Consider the following 12,884-nt stretch of genomic DNA (forward strand, 5'->3'; position numbering starts at 1 on the left):
AGATGTACCAAGACGTGAAATAGAGGTTCTGGTGGCCTGGACTCAAAAGAGATGTAGCTAAATATGTCAGTACCTGCCTGACTTGTCAAAGGGTCAAAGCAGAATACCAGAGACCAGGAGGAGTTCTACAGCCTCTTCCTATACCAGAGTGGAAGTGAGAAGACATATCTATGGACTTCATAACAGGTCTCCCAAGAACCACAAATGGATATGATGCAATATGGGTAATAGTAGACCGATTGACCAACTCTGCTCATTTTCTAGCCATCAAGGTGTCCCACTCTATAGAGCAGTTGGCACAACTGTACGTCAAGGAAGTGATCAGACTTCATGGAGTTCCTAAATCTATTGTGTCTGACAGAGATGGGTGCTTCACCTCTCACTTCTGGGAATGTGTTCAGACTGCACTAGGAACCAACTTCCATCCACAGACTGATGGACAGACAGAGCGAGTAAATCAGATTCTAGAAGATATGCTCAGAGCTTGTGCACTAGATTTCAAGGGAAGTTGGCGCAAGTATCTATGCGTAGCTGAGTTTGCCTACAACAATAGCTATCAGGCCACCATCAAGATGGCACCTTAAGAGGCGTTGTATGGTAGGAAGTGCAGATCACCCATTTGCTGGTAAGAAGCAGGTGAAAGAAAAGAAATGGAAGTAGAACTGGGCATTCAGACAGAGCTAATAGATGAGACTACTCAGGTTATTCAGAAGATTAGACAGAGAATTGAGACTGCCCAGAGTAGACAGAAGAGTTATGCTGACACACACCGTAGGCCACTTGAATTCCAAGTAGGGGATTCAGTCTTTCTCAAGGTTGCTCCTATGAAGGGAGTGATGAGATTTGGCAAGAAGGGTAAATTAAGTCCTCGCTATGTAGGACCTTACCTGATCACAGAAAAGATTGGGAAAGTAGCTTACAAGCTGGACTTACCACAGGACATGTCGACAATACATGATGCATTTCGTGTCTCCATGCTAAAGAAGTGTCTCCACGACCGTAGCCAAGTGATTCAGCCTCAGTTAGTGCAGATCCAAGAGGATCTTAGTTATGAGAGCAGACCTACGCAGATAGTGGGCAGAGCAGTCAAGAGACTAAGAAACAAAGAAGTGCCACTAGTGAAGGTCATTTGGCAGAACCAGAAACATGAGGAAGTCACTTGGGAGCGTGAGAACAGTATGAGACAGAAGTATCCAGAATTGTTCTAAGTTCGAGGACGAACTTTTTATAAAAATTGTGACAACCCAATTTTCCCTATTTTGAGTTCTAAATGTCCTTAAAAATATTTGGTAATACTTTTAAAATATTCTAGAGATTTTTAGAAATTTTTAGAGTATTTTTATGTAATTTTTGGAGGTCGTTTGGTATTTTTACTAAACGAAAGAAGTTTTGACAAAAAAATATCCAAGCCGTGGTTTGAACCAGTGACCTTTGACTCGGTCAAAACCCGGCCAACCAAGTTTGCTGGCGGTCGTTGCTGGTAAATTAGGAAGTGAAATATATTTAAGCAGTAGTTAAGAAATCGGAAGTAAATTGGAATAAGAAGGGTTGTAGCCGAGATTCAAACCCGCGTGCCGCGCTTTAAGCAGAACGCAGCCAACCAACTGTGCCAACGGGCTTTGTTAATTAAGGAAAGAGTGAATAATATTTAATGTATAGTAATTAATAAAAATCTTAGTTATAAGAAAAGGTTTAAGTTTTTTTCCCGAACCCTAAACTTTTCTCACTCAAGATTGAATTGATACAAAACATAACAATGTCATTGAAACAAGAAGATGAAAAATCCTTGAAATCTTACATCAATTCACATCATAAATACTCCCTCCATCCTAGAACAAGGATATTTACTCCATGATACAAAAGAAAAGAACAAAAGAAAAGAAGATTGTAAACATTTCAATCCAAATCAAGATGATAGAAAAGAAATGCTTATCTAAACATGACGAGTGATCTTCGGAACTAATCCTTGCTATTGGAGTCGAATCTTGGATGGAAGCGTCTCTTGATCGCTGGCGAGATGTGGAAGAAAGCCTCAAGAATTGGATCTCCCGAAAGGGAGAGCCTTCCCGTTTCAAAGAGAAGAAAGCCCTTTATATAGAAGAGGGTGTTTGGGCACCACACGGCCCGTGGCACAGCCGTGTGAATCCCACACGGCCTTGCCTACTTCCTTCTCAGCCAGGGTCACACAGCCAAGTGACTTTCACACGATCGTGCCATGCCTTATCTCGGGTAGCTTGTACGGTCGTGCAGATCCACACGGCCTAGCCAGTCTCTGTCTCTGGAAATGTCACATGGTCATGTGGCACACACAGCCATGTCATGCTTGGCCTCTGGAAAGGTTGCACGATCGTGTAAATATACACGGCTGTGTTCTGGTTGGCTTCAAAAGTGACACGGCCGTGTAGCTCCCACACGACCATGTCGTTCTCCTCCTCTGCTGAAGCTACACGGCCTTGTCAGCTCCACACGACCAAGGCCATTTTCCTTTGGCATAGCCGTGTGGCACTCATGGCTGGTGTCATTTTCCTTCGTTTGTTCATTTCTTATCCAAATTCGACTCCTTTAGACAGAAAAACACACAAGAGCAGATCTCCGAACAAAGAAGAGTAAATATGCTAAAAGCAAGCAAGGAGTATGGAAATGCATAGATAAAACATGCATAAAATATAGTAATATGCGTCAAAACATGCTAAACAAGTGTATACAATCTATGCACATCAATAATCTTGTTGTCAAATTTCTTTTCTAATTACTTTACTTAGCATATTTTTTTTTTCTAATTTGTCTATTCATGTTTTTGATAAATGTCAAAGGGAGGAGGGTTAGGGATTAAGTTAGATTAAGTTAGCCAACAAGTTAGACAACAACGAAATTAGAATAAGTTAAACCACATCATTTGTCTATTTTTACATATTTATTCCTAACTTATCCCAGGTTGTCATTGCATCAAAAGGGGGGAGATTGTTAGTGTAGTTTGTACTAATGATCTAACTTATATTTTGATGAATGACAAGTTAAATTAGATTTTGTTGTGATCTAACCTCTTGATTAAGTGTGCAGGAAATCTAGCTAGGTCAACAGGCTGACCAGATAGTTGGTACAAAGTTCAGATAAGTCGATGGGTTGACTGGATATCTAGTAAGAAATCTGGCTAGGTCAACGGGTATAATACTATGCCAATATTTTTGATATACCAGATTTTTGATATAATTGAATATATTACAGTATGATAAGTATGGTATATCAAAATATTTAGTATTTTTTTTCCACCCTAAATAGAGTTGATGAATATATATAAATACAATTCTCTCATCCATTATCATTGAGAAAAGTAAATTATAAATTATATTAACTTAAAAAATGGTTCATTATATTAAATTATTATATTTTTTAACATAATTTATTCTTTATAAAATAAAATTTTCTAATAAAATTTATTGAATGTTTATAGAAAATAATAATAATTTTTAAAAACTTCTAATAAATTATAAAGGGCATTTAAGATATTTTCTTTGGATATGGAGGGTAATTTCGTACAAAGCGCTAACAAAAATCAGGGGAGGCGTACCAACCAAGTAGCAGTGTGCATGAACGATGTAGTAGAGGATCTAGCAAAAAACGCATAGAGGTGTAATTAGATTAAATAAATTTATTAGAATTATTTGTTTATTATTTTTAGGACAATTTAATCTTTTACCAACTTATGTCATTTGTAGAGAAGTATAACATCTAGTCCAATTCTCACTACAATAAAAACCCTCATAGACATCGGTAGAACAAGAACGGTTTTAAGCAAAAATCGATGTCTTTGAGTATTTTACACCTATTTTTCTAAAAATCAGTGTCTATGAGCGCAGATTTTTGCTCATAGACATCGATTTTTTAGACGATGTCTTTGAGCACCTTTTTTTCGTTAATAGACACCGATTTTAACAGCGGTTTTTAAAACCCGGTGTTAATGAATCAAAATAAAATATTTTAATTTTCTCACAAGCCAAAATTTGCAACACTGTGAAGTTCCCTCCAAACCTAAACCTATATTGCGCCCGTTCCTCTGACCATCTCTCTCAGCCTAAACCTAAACCTAAACCTCCGACCATCTCTCTCAACCTCATCTCCCACTACCCCTTCCTAGATCGACACCCCTTCCTCTCCCGATCAGGATCAAGACACGATGCCCTTGCTTCTCCGTCCAACCACATCGCATCTCCTCCAACTCCTCCCTTTGGGTGAGAAGAGGAGACCTTCTTCGCATTCCGGTAGTCCATACTTTATCTTTTCCTTTCTACTTCCTCCTGTTTTTATGTTCGGTTCTGCTCCCTTCCCATGAGGCTGCTTTCCTCCAGGAGTTGCCCAACATCGCCACCATCTCCTTTGAGGAAGGCAACACCCAACTGTTCGGAGACTCCAACCTCATGCTTCACAGCGACGACCGGACTATCGACCTCTCCCTCGACCAGCGAATAGGTTCTGTTAAAATATTTTTTTAAAAAAGAAAGGGACATCTTTGAACCTACCTTGTTCTGTGATCAGGTGCTGCATTTGCGTCGCAAGATCTCTACCTCCATGGATTCTTTAGTGCCTCCATTAAACTGCCCTCCGATTACATGGCTGGAGTGGTGGTTGCTTTCTACGTATGCTTCTTTGTTCTCAAGTTTAGATTTTGCAGCACTTTCCTTTACCTGTTTGAAAGAAGAAGAAGAAGAAGAAGAAGGAAAAAACAAAAACAGTCTCTCCTCCGCCGCGATGGGCTCTTCAACGGTCCTCGCATCACTCTGCTACTGCTCCCTCTCCCTCTCCTCCTCTTCCCACTCGATGAAGGTGACCCTCCTCATCTCTTCCCGTCCGCCCTCTAGGGCTTCTCCCAAAATCCCACCTTCGTCCCATCTCCGCAGATTCTTTTCCGCACTCCACCTGCCTCGACCCCCGCTGTGGGACGACCTCAAGCCACTGGTGAGGCCTCTTTCTTTTGGAAACTTTACGTGGAAAGGTAACTCCTTGTCCTCCATAAGATTTTGGTCTTCTTGAAAAACGAGTTCTTTGCTTGAGAGTTGCGTGTGCATACCTAATTCTGGGAAGATTAGGGGTTTGGTCACGCTGATGCATTTATTTCCAGAACCCATCACTAATACTAAGCTTCATTCCGGTCTTCTTCTTCTTCTTCTTCTTCTTCTTCTTATTAAATAGATAAATTAAGCATCTTTTGCTTTTATGTATAAATTGCTTACCTACTTGTAGCTGATTCATTCCTGCTGTTGGGTTTACTTTCTTGTTTTCATAGACTTCCACGGATGTCTAATGTACTTGGAAAATATATTTGATGTTCTTTTACTTGTTTGGCAGAGAAAAAGGTGAACTTTCATGATAAAGTTGTTCATTCTTCTTTATTTGGAGTGGGTGCTCCTGAAGCATTGGTTATTGGAGTGGTAGCTCTGCTGGTGTTTGGCCCTAAAGGCCTAGCTGAGGCAAGTTCCTTCTTTGAACAGTAGATAAATTCATCTGTACGTTGAAAATGTGGTAGAAATACATAGGAAATCCTGTGAATCTTCATAAGTTAACCAATCATGATATTAACATTTCACAAACACAAAAAGATTTCTTTCATGGACACCCATTAAGGCACACTTGGATTAGGACTTTCAGTAGAGATTTTTAGATCAATTTTGATTTATTGTAGGATGAATCCAAGTTAATTTTAGGTTTGGGTTAATCTTAATTGTGCTTTAATCTTATTTGAGCCTTTTTCTCATGATTTGGTTTGATTTTGATATTATTAAATTACCTTTTTGTCTTATGAGTATAAGTTTCACTGTGAGTTGAGATAGATTGCTGTTGTTATTTTGGTGAAGTTTCATTATGGTTGATCTATATTGTTGTTACTATATTCACATCCAATGGCTTGAATTGTGATCTTGTTTGTATATCCACCTTGTTTGTGATTAAATTTCAAATGGCATGCATTGTCTACAGGAAGAGAATTGAACCATATTGGCAAAATGCTTTTGATTTATTTTTCTCTTTTAGCTTTTTGATATTGTGAAAACAGGATGTGAATCAGATATCCTTTTTAGACTTGAACATCTTGATATCAGTGATATAGGATCTTATACATAAAAAAAAACTACTTCTGTTTATCTGATTTAGTTTATATTGTCAAGGTACTCTGTTATACTTGAAAAGGAGGTAAAGATTGCTTGTCTTGTCTGTCGCGACTGTTGTGATTGCAAAGCATGTTCTAGAAGTCCAGCTAAAGATGGTTATAAGGTTTACTTACTTTTAACATGCAAAGTTTTATGAACATTATTTACTTTGAGAATGTTTTGTCATGAAAGTTTCCATTTATGTGATCTTCAGGATCTTGAAATTGTTCAGGAGTGTATATACGATGAGTTTGTAGAGAAAGCAAAAGCCCGTGCCTTAAAACGCATTGTTGGAGACCCCTTTAAAAAGGGTGTTGAACAAGGTCCTCAGGTATCCTCCTTTTTCTGTCTTTGTTCTCTCTGAAAGGTAGAAATTGTCGTATTTGTTTGTGTCATAATTTATGTGCTCATACTAATTTTCATCTCATTCGATTGCTGTTTGATTGTGCATAACTCGTATAAAACATGTATGAAAATGTCGTCTAGCTTCTTAACAAAGAAGTTCTGAAACCTGTCCATATTGAGTACTTTCGTTCTTCACACATATCTCAGATTGATGAGGAGTAGTTTAGTAAGATCTTGTGTTACATCAAATTGGGAATCAACAGTGGTGCTACGCTAGTAACAGGTGGAGATCGAATTGGAAACAAAGGTTATTACATTCAGCCGACCATCTTCTCTGATGTACAAGTATGGCTTTCTCCTTAAATCTATAAAGGTTTGGTAAACTCTCAATCTGCATTTGTGATGACAGTTGTGATATTTGAAATTTATAGGATGAAATGAAAATAGCACAAGATGAGATCTTCGGTCCTATTCAATCGATCCTTAAGTTCAGGCAAGTGCAACATCTTATGCCAGTCTTCTAGATGTGTACAATATCAAGATGAAATTTTAGATTGTATTAGTCTTTTTTTATTTAATTTCCATTAAGCTGATGTGGTTGTGTATATTGAACCCAATTGATCTTATCATGCTTTAAATTTTTGGATTTCATCATTAAGTTAACGGCTAATTTGATAATGCTATGAAGAAAGTTGCTGAGGGAGAATATTTTCTAAATAACTAATGAATGATTTCAAGGTAATTTGTGTAAGTTCAAAAAATAATTTACTTGGTAAAATATATTGAAATTGAAGTTTCTATGAGGTCAATTGAACCGACAACCCTTCATATGTCTCCACCCTTGTATAAATGTATAACAAATGTCATGCTTGTACTTGTTGAAAAATATTTTGCAGATTTGTTTTGAAGTTACTGATCAAATGCACTTGAAGCTGGAATGAGTTTATTTTTGTAATTAGTTAAATTATTTTGAACGTGATTGTATTTTAAATTTATTGCCTCTAATCTTCAATAACTTTGAACAATTTATATTTTGAAATTTGGTTTTAAATGTTAGTTAGTGTTCCTACACTAGCATAAGATTTCGTCGCTTTTGTTAATGTCCTTACAGATTGATCTGCGAATATTGAAGGCTGTCGCTCTTGAGCATCCTAATGATATTGATGCTGCAGCGGAATCTATTCTTGTAGAAATTCTACCCTCAATTGCCACTTCTCACGAATCATCATTCGCTCTACAAGATGCAAATGAAGTGGTTCATGTCTCAACTTCAGGTAATGATTCTTTTGTTCTCCGGTTGATGTCCAAAAATTTTGTGCTATAAGTTCTAATTATTTTCTTGCTATACACCTGTTGTAGGAAAAACATGGATTTCCAAATCATTTTATTGTTTTCATGTATTTATACTCTTTTTTTTTTAAAATTTTGCAGATGGAAAGGGTAAGCATCCTATGTTTTATGAACATCAAGAAGAGGAACGAACATCAAATCATCTATCTGGGAATGAACTTGTAGTTTGGGAAAATAGAGTTTCTAGTCATGGTCCAACCTCTGCCTCTGCCAATACAGGCTCATCTTATTCGAAACGATATCTATTAGTGTTAATCGAATGAGCTTGTATTTGAGCTTGTAGTTTGTGCAACTTAATTGATGTTCTACCTTGATGTGTACAATATCTATTAGCTTTTGATGTAAAAAGAATATTTGTGTATTTTATGGAGACTATTGTAAGAAGAATATTTATGTAATTTGTGAATATTTGTGTTTTTTATGGATACTGTTGGAAGAAGAATATTTGTATAATTTGTTAATATTTGTGTATTTTCTTGGATACTGTCTGTTTTTCACTGTTTCAGAAATCGAATTTGTGTCGTTAAATAATACTAATATTACATCGGTTTTCCACCGCTGTAAAATTGGTGTCATTAACTAATATTACATCGGTTGTATATCGCTGCCAAAACTGGTGTTATTAACATATAATATTACATCGGTTTTACACCCGATGTCGTTAAGTGATACTATACCGGTTTTAACCCGATGTCTAAAATGGCAGACCTTTTACATCGCCTTCATAGACATCGGTCGAAAATGTAATAGATAGCGGTGGAAAACCGATGTCTATGAGGGTTTTTGTTGTAGTGTCTTGATGGCTCTTCATGATGACTTTGAAAGATTGCGCGGAATAATTTTGCATCGTAGTGCTCTCCCTTCCGTTGATTCAGTAGTACATGAATTGCTAGCTGAGGGGATTTGTTTTAAGTCGCAAGTTGATAAGAGGAGTATTGCACCATCTACACTATCTGTTTTTGCAACACCACAATGATCTATGCCTAATAATCAAAGTAGGTCAATTTCAAAGGTTTCTAGTGATGAGTATGCTTATTGAAAAGAAAAGGGGCATTGGAAGTCTAAATGTCCATTATTATTTAACAAAGGTAAACCGCCGCAGCAGCATAAACGACCACCATAACAGTAGTATCAATAGCAATGACCTTAATAGCCACTGTTGCTACTTCAGATTATGTCATAGAAATATGGTAATAAAGCACAACAGTTATCAAATGGACCACATCAGTTTAGTAATGCAGTGGTTACCACCTCTTTAGATCCGCATATGCTTGAGCAGTTTTAATAGTTTCTTACTTTACAACCCTTTGTCATATCTGCTTCTTCTCATATAGGTTTGTCATCCTCTAGTACATCAGGTATATCTTCCTCTTTGTTGATCTTAGATACTAGAACATCTCATCATATGTCACCTAACTTATCATCTTTTATTTCCTTATCTTCTATTTCACCTTTATCAATTATGACTGTTGATGGTTCTCCGATGCCATTATTAGGTGTTGGTTCTGTTGTCACAACTTGCCTATCTCTTCCTGATGTTTATTATATTCCTAGTCTTACACTTAATCTTATTTCTGTTAGTTAATTTTTTGAGTCTGGACATTTAATCTCTTTTTCTTCATCCAATTATATGCAGGACCCGCAATCTCAGAAGGTGATTGGGATAGGTCGTAGGCAAGGGGATCTCTATGTCTTTGATAAGCTTCAAGTATCATATGTTGTAGCTTCTAGTGTCGATATGTCATCTTTCTGATTGAGTCATTCTTCTTTTGAGTTTTGTTTGTGGCATACTCATCTAGGTCATGTTTCAGCGTCTCGTTTACAATTTTTAGCTTCGTCTGGAGTATTAGAAACTTTTAAAATTCATGATATTTCTGATTGTAATGGTTGTAAACTAGTAAAATTTTCTACATTACCTTTCAATAAAAGTCTATTTTTTATCCTAATCCTTTTAAACTTAATCATTATGATGTGTGGGGTCCTTCTCTTGGTGGAGAAAGGTGACTACGCTCATTCTCAGTGCTCTCACCAACCCTGTCAACCCGTCCCAAGGCCAACAAGGAGGAGGTAAATCATGGGTGACTACTAGTCTTTAGAATAGTAGCAGATGCATGAGGGAGCCATTTTCCTCAGCTATGCCGAGATTCGAACCCTGGACCTCATAGTGGTAACACCTTATGTGCTAAACACTATATTATCCCAAGGGGATGTTTGGGGTCCTTCTCCTATTACTACAAAAGGGGGATCAAGATATCATGTTTATTTTATAGATGATTACACTTGGTATACTTGGGTTTATCTTACGAAACACAGATCTGATTATCTTCCCATCTTCAATGACTTTAAAGTTCTTGTCAAAACTCAATATTCAGTGGTTATCAAGTATTTTCATTGTGATTTACGGGGTGAGTACACTTCCAATATTTTTTCTTATCTACATGCATCAGAAGGTACTATACATCAAACCTCATGTCGAAAAATACCTAAACAAAATGAGGTTGCAGAGAGCAAGCATAAACATCTTGTTGAGACATCCCGTTCGTTCTTATTGTCTGCAAACATTCCTAGTATTTTTTGGAGAGAAGCAATTCTTAATGCTACTCATGTAATTAATAGGATTCCAACTTCTCATAATTAAGTTTGTCTCATTTTCAAAAATTGTATGGTAGTGCTCTTGATTATTCCTCTTTACATGTTTTTGGTTGTACCTATTTTGTTCTCCGACCACACGTTGATCGTGATAAGTTATCCTCTAAGTCCACTTTGTGTGTCTTCCTTGGTTATGGTGTTGGTCAAAAGGGATATCATTGTTTAGATCTAGTTAGTAAAAAATTGTATGTCTCTCATCATGTTATATTTCTCGAGCATATTTCTTTCTTCTCCATACCTCTTCTACCACATGACATAACTCATGCAGATCTTATTCGCATTGATCCCATCAGTACCTACACTGACGAATCCTCCCCCATGACTACTCTTCCATATGAAGGCTTCACTAAATCTAGTATTCTCAAGGCATCTCCTTCCCCTCCTTCTTCCCCTTCTGTGATTGTTCCATCACCTCATGAGATTGCTAAGAATCATATTAGTTGGTCTACATGTCCTTGTAAGTCTACTAAACTACTTGATTTTGCTTATTTTGTTATTCTACTTCCTTTGCTTCTTTTGTTGTCTCTGTTCATCATCTATTTGAGCCTTTGTCCTATAGAGAAGCAGTTGGTAACTTTCTTTGGAAGAATGCTATGGATAAGTAATTAACTACTTTGCATCATACTCATACTTGGGATTTGGTACTTTTTCCACCAGGGAAACACGCCATTGGTTATTTTTGGGTCTATAAGATTAAAACTAAATCTGATGGTTCTGCTGAATGGTACAAAGCTCGACCTGTTGCTAAAGGTTAATCTTAGGCTTATGACATCGATTATGAGGAAACTTTTGCCCCTGTTGCTAAACTAACCACTGTTCGTATGTTAATTATTGTTGCCTCTATTCATCAATGGAAAATATCTAAGATGGATGTCAAGAATTCTTTCTTGAATGGTGATCTTCAAGAAGAAGTGTATATGGTACCTCCTCTCGAGTTGCTCACCGAACTGGTGAAGTTTACAGGCTTTGCAAAGCTCTCAATGGACTAAAACAAGCACCATGTTCTTGGTTTACGAAGTTCTCCATGGTGATTACCTCACTTGGCTTTTGTCCTAGTAATCATGATTCAACTTTATTTATCAAGTGTACATGTGAAAATTGTATACTTTTATCTTTATATGTGGATGACATGATAATTATTGGTGATGATTTTGATGGAATTAAGTCTTTGAAATTTGAATTAGCTCATTGTTTCGCTATGAAAGACTTAGGTTTACTACATTATTTTTTTTTAGGGATCGAGATCATCTTTTCACTAAAAGGTTATATCTTGTCTAAGTCAAAGTACATAGTGTTGGAACCCCAAGGTTGTTTTGGTGTGATCAACAAGTTAACTTAGGTCCTGTGTGTATTTAACCTTGTGTCTAAGTGTGCAGGAGCTTAGGAGCACAGGTACTCGAGCGGAAGACGCAGCTAGCGAGAAGGACGGCACGCTATGCGTCCGAGGGACGAGGCGCTGCGGAAGAGTACACCGGCGGACGAGAAGGAAGCGCGTGGTGGTTCCGAGGGACGAAAGCCGAAGCGGAAGATTGCTCGGGGAGTAAGAGACGCAGCTAGCGAGAAGGTCGACGACCGAGGGACGAAGACTACGGATGAGTACGCTGGCGGACGAGAAGGAAACACACGGCAATTCCGAGGGATGAGAAGCCGGAGGGAAGCACGCTCGAGAAGACCGGAAGTTGGGTTCGGGTGAGCCCTTTTCCGGATGGAAGAGATCACCCAAGCAAGCGGATCCGGAGTAGAAGACCCGGACCGAGCTGAACCAAACCGGAGCAGTGGTCCCCAGATGAAAAATTCAACATTGGTTGACTTTGGGCTCGGGGCGCCTGGAACAGTCCGGGGCACCCGGAGCAGCCCGGGGCGCCCGGAGTAGCCCGGGGCGCCCGGAACCCTTCCGGGCGCCCGGACCCAGTATTTTGACAAGATCGAGTCAAAACTCGATCTGAACGTTGGGGGATAAAATTTATCCCCCCTAGGGCGCCCGGAACCCTTCCAGGCGCCCCGACCAAGGCTATAAATATAGCCTTGGTCCAGAAGCTTAAAATCAACTCAGAAATTTACATTCTAAACACTTGTGCGCTTCTGTTCTAGTTTAGCTTCTGTCTTTTGTGCCTTCACTGCTGTAAGAGGCTTCTCCGCCTGAAGGAGATATTTTAGTGCACGTTCATTCCTTGGATTAACAACCTCCTTGGTTGTAACCAAGTCAAATTGTGAGCCTCTTCTTTCTGCTTTTTATTTACTGCTAATTTACTTTATGCAAGTGTTCTGTTGAAAGTTCGAGAAGGGTCTTTTATGTTTATTTATTTTCAGGCTATTCAACCCCCCTTCTAGCCGGCCCAACGGTCCTACAAGTGGTATCAGAGCCGAGACGCTTCAGGAGGACTAACCGCCGATCGAAGC

At 38.3% G+C, this 12,884-nt stretch overlaps 1 long non-coding RNA gene across 1 annotated transcript; it reads right to left on the reverse strand.

Annotated features, from left to right (window-relative positions):
* Nucleotides 1-3,500: 3,500 nt before the first annotated feature.
* Nucleotides 3,501-7,653, reverse strand: LOC122032715. Its single transcript, XR_006126202.1, has 3 exons — nucleotides 7,595-7,653; nucleotides 4,910-4,914; nucleotides 3,501-3,510 (listed from the first exon to the last, which is right to left on the reverse strand). It is a non-coding gene; the product is annotated as an uncharacterized LOC122032715 (long non-coding RNA).
* Between the last annotated feature and the right edge of the window lie 5,231 nt (nucleotides 7,654-12,884).

This window comes from Zingiber officinale, chromosome 11A (assembly GCF_018446385.1).
Source record: "Zingiber officinale cultivar Zhangliang chromosome 11A, Zo_v1.1, whole genome shotgun sequence".
NCBI lineage: Eukaryota > Viridiplantae > Streptophyta > Magnoliopsida > Zingiberales > Zingiberaceae > Zingiber > Zingiber officinale.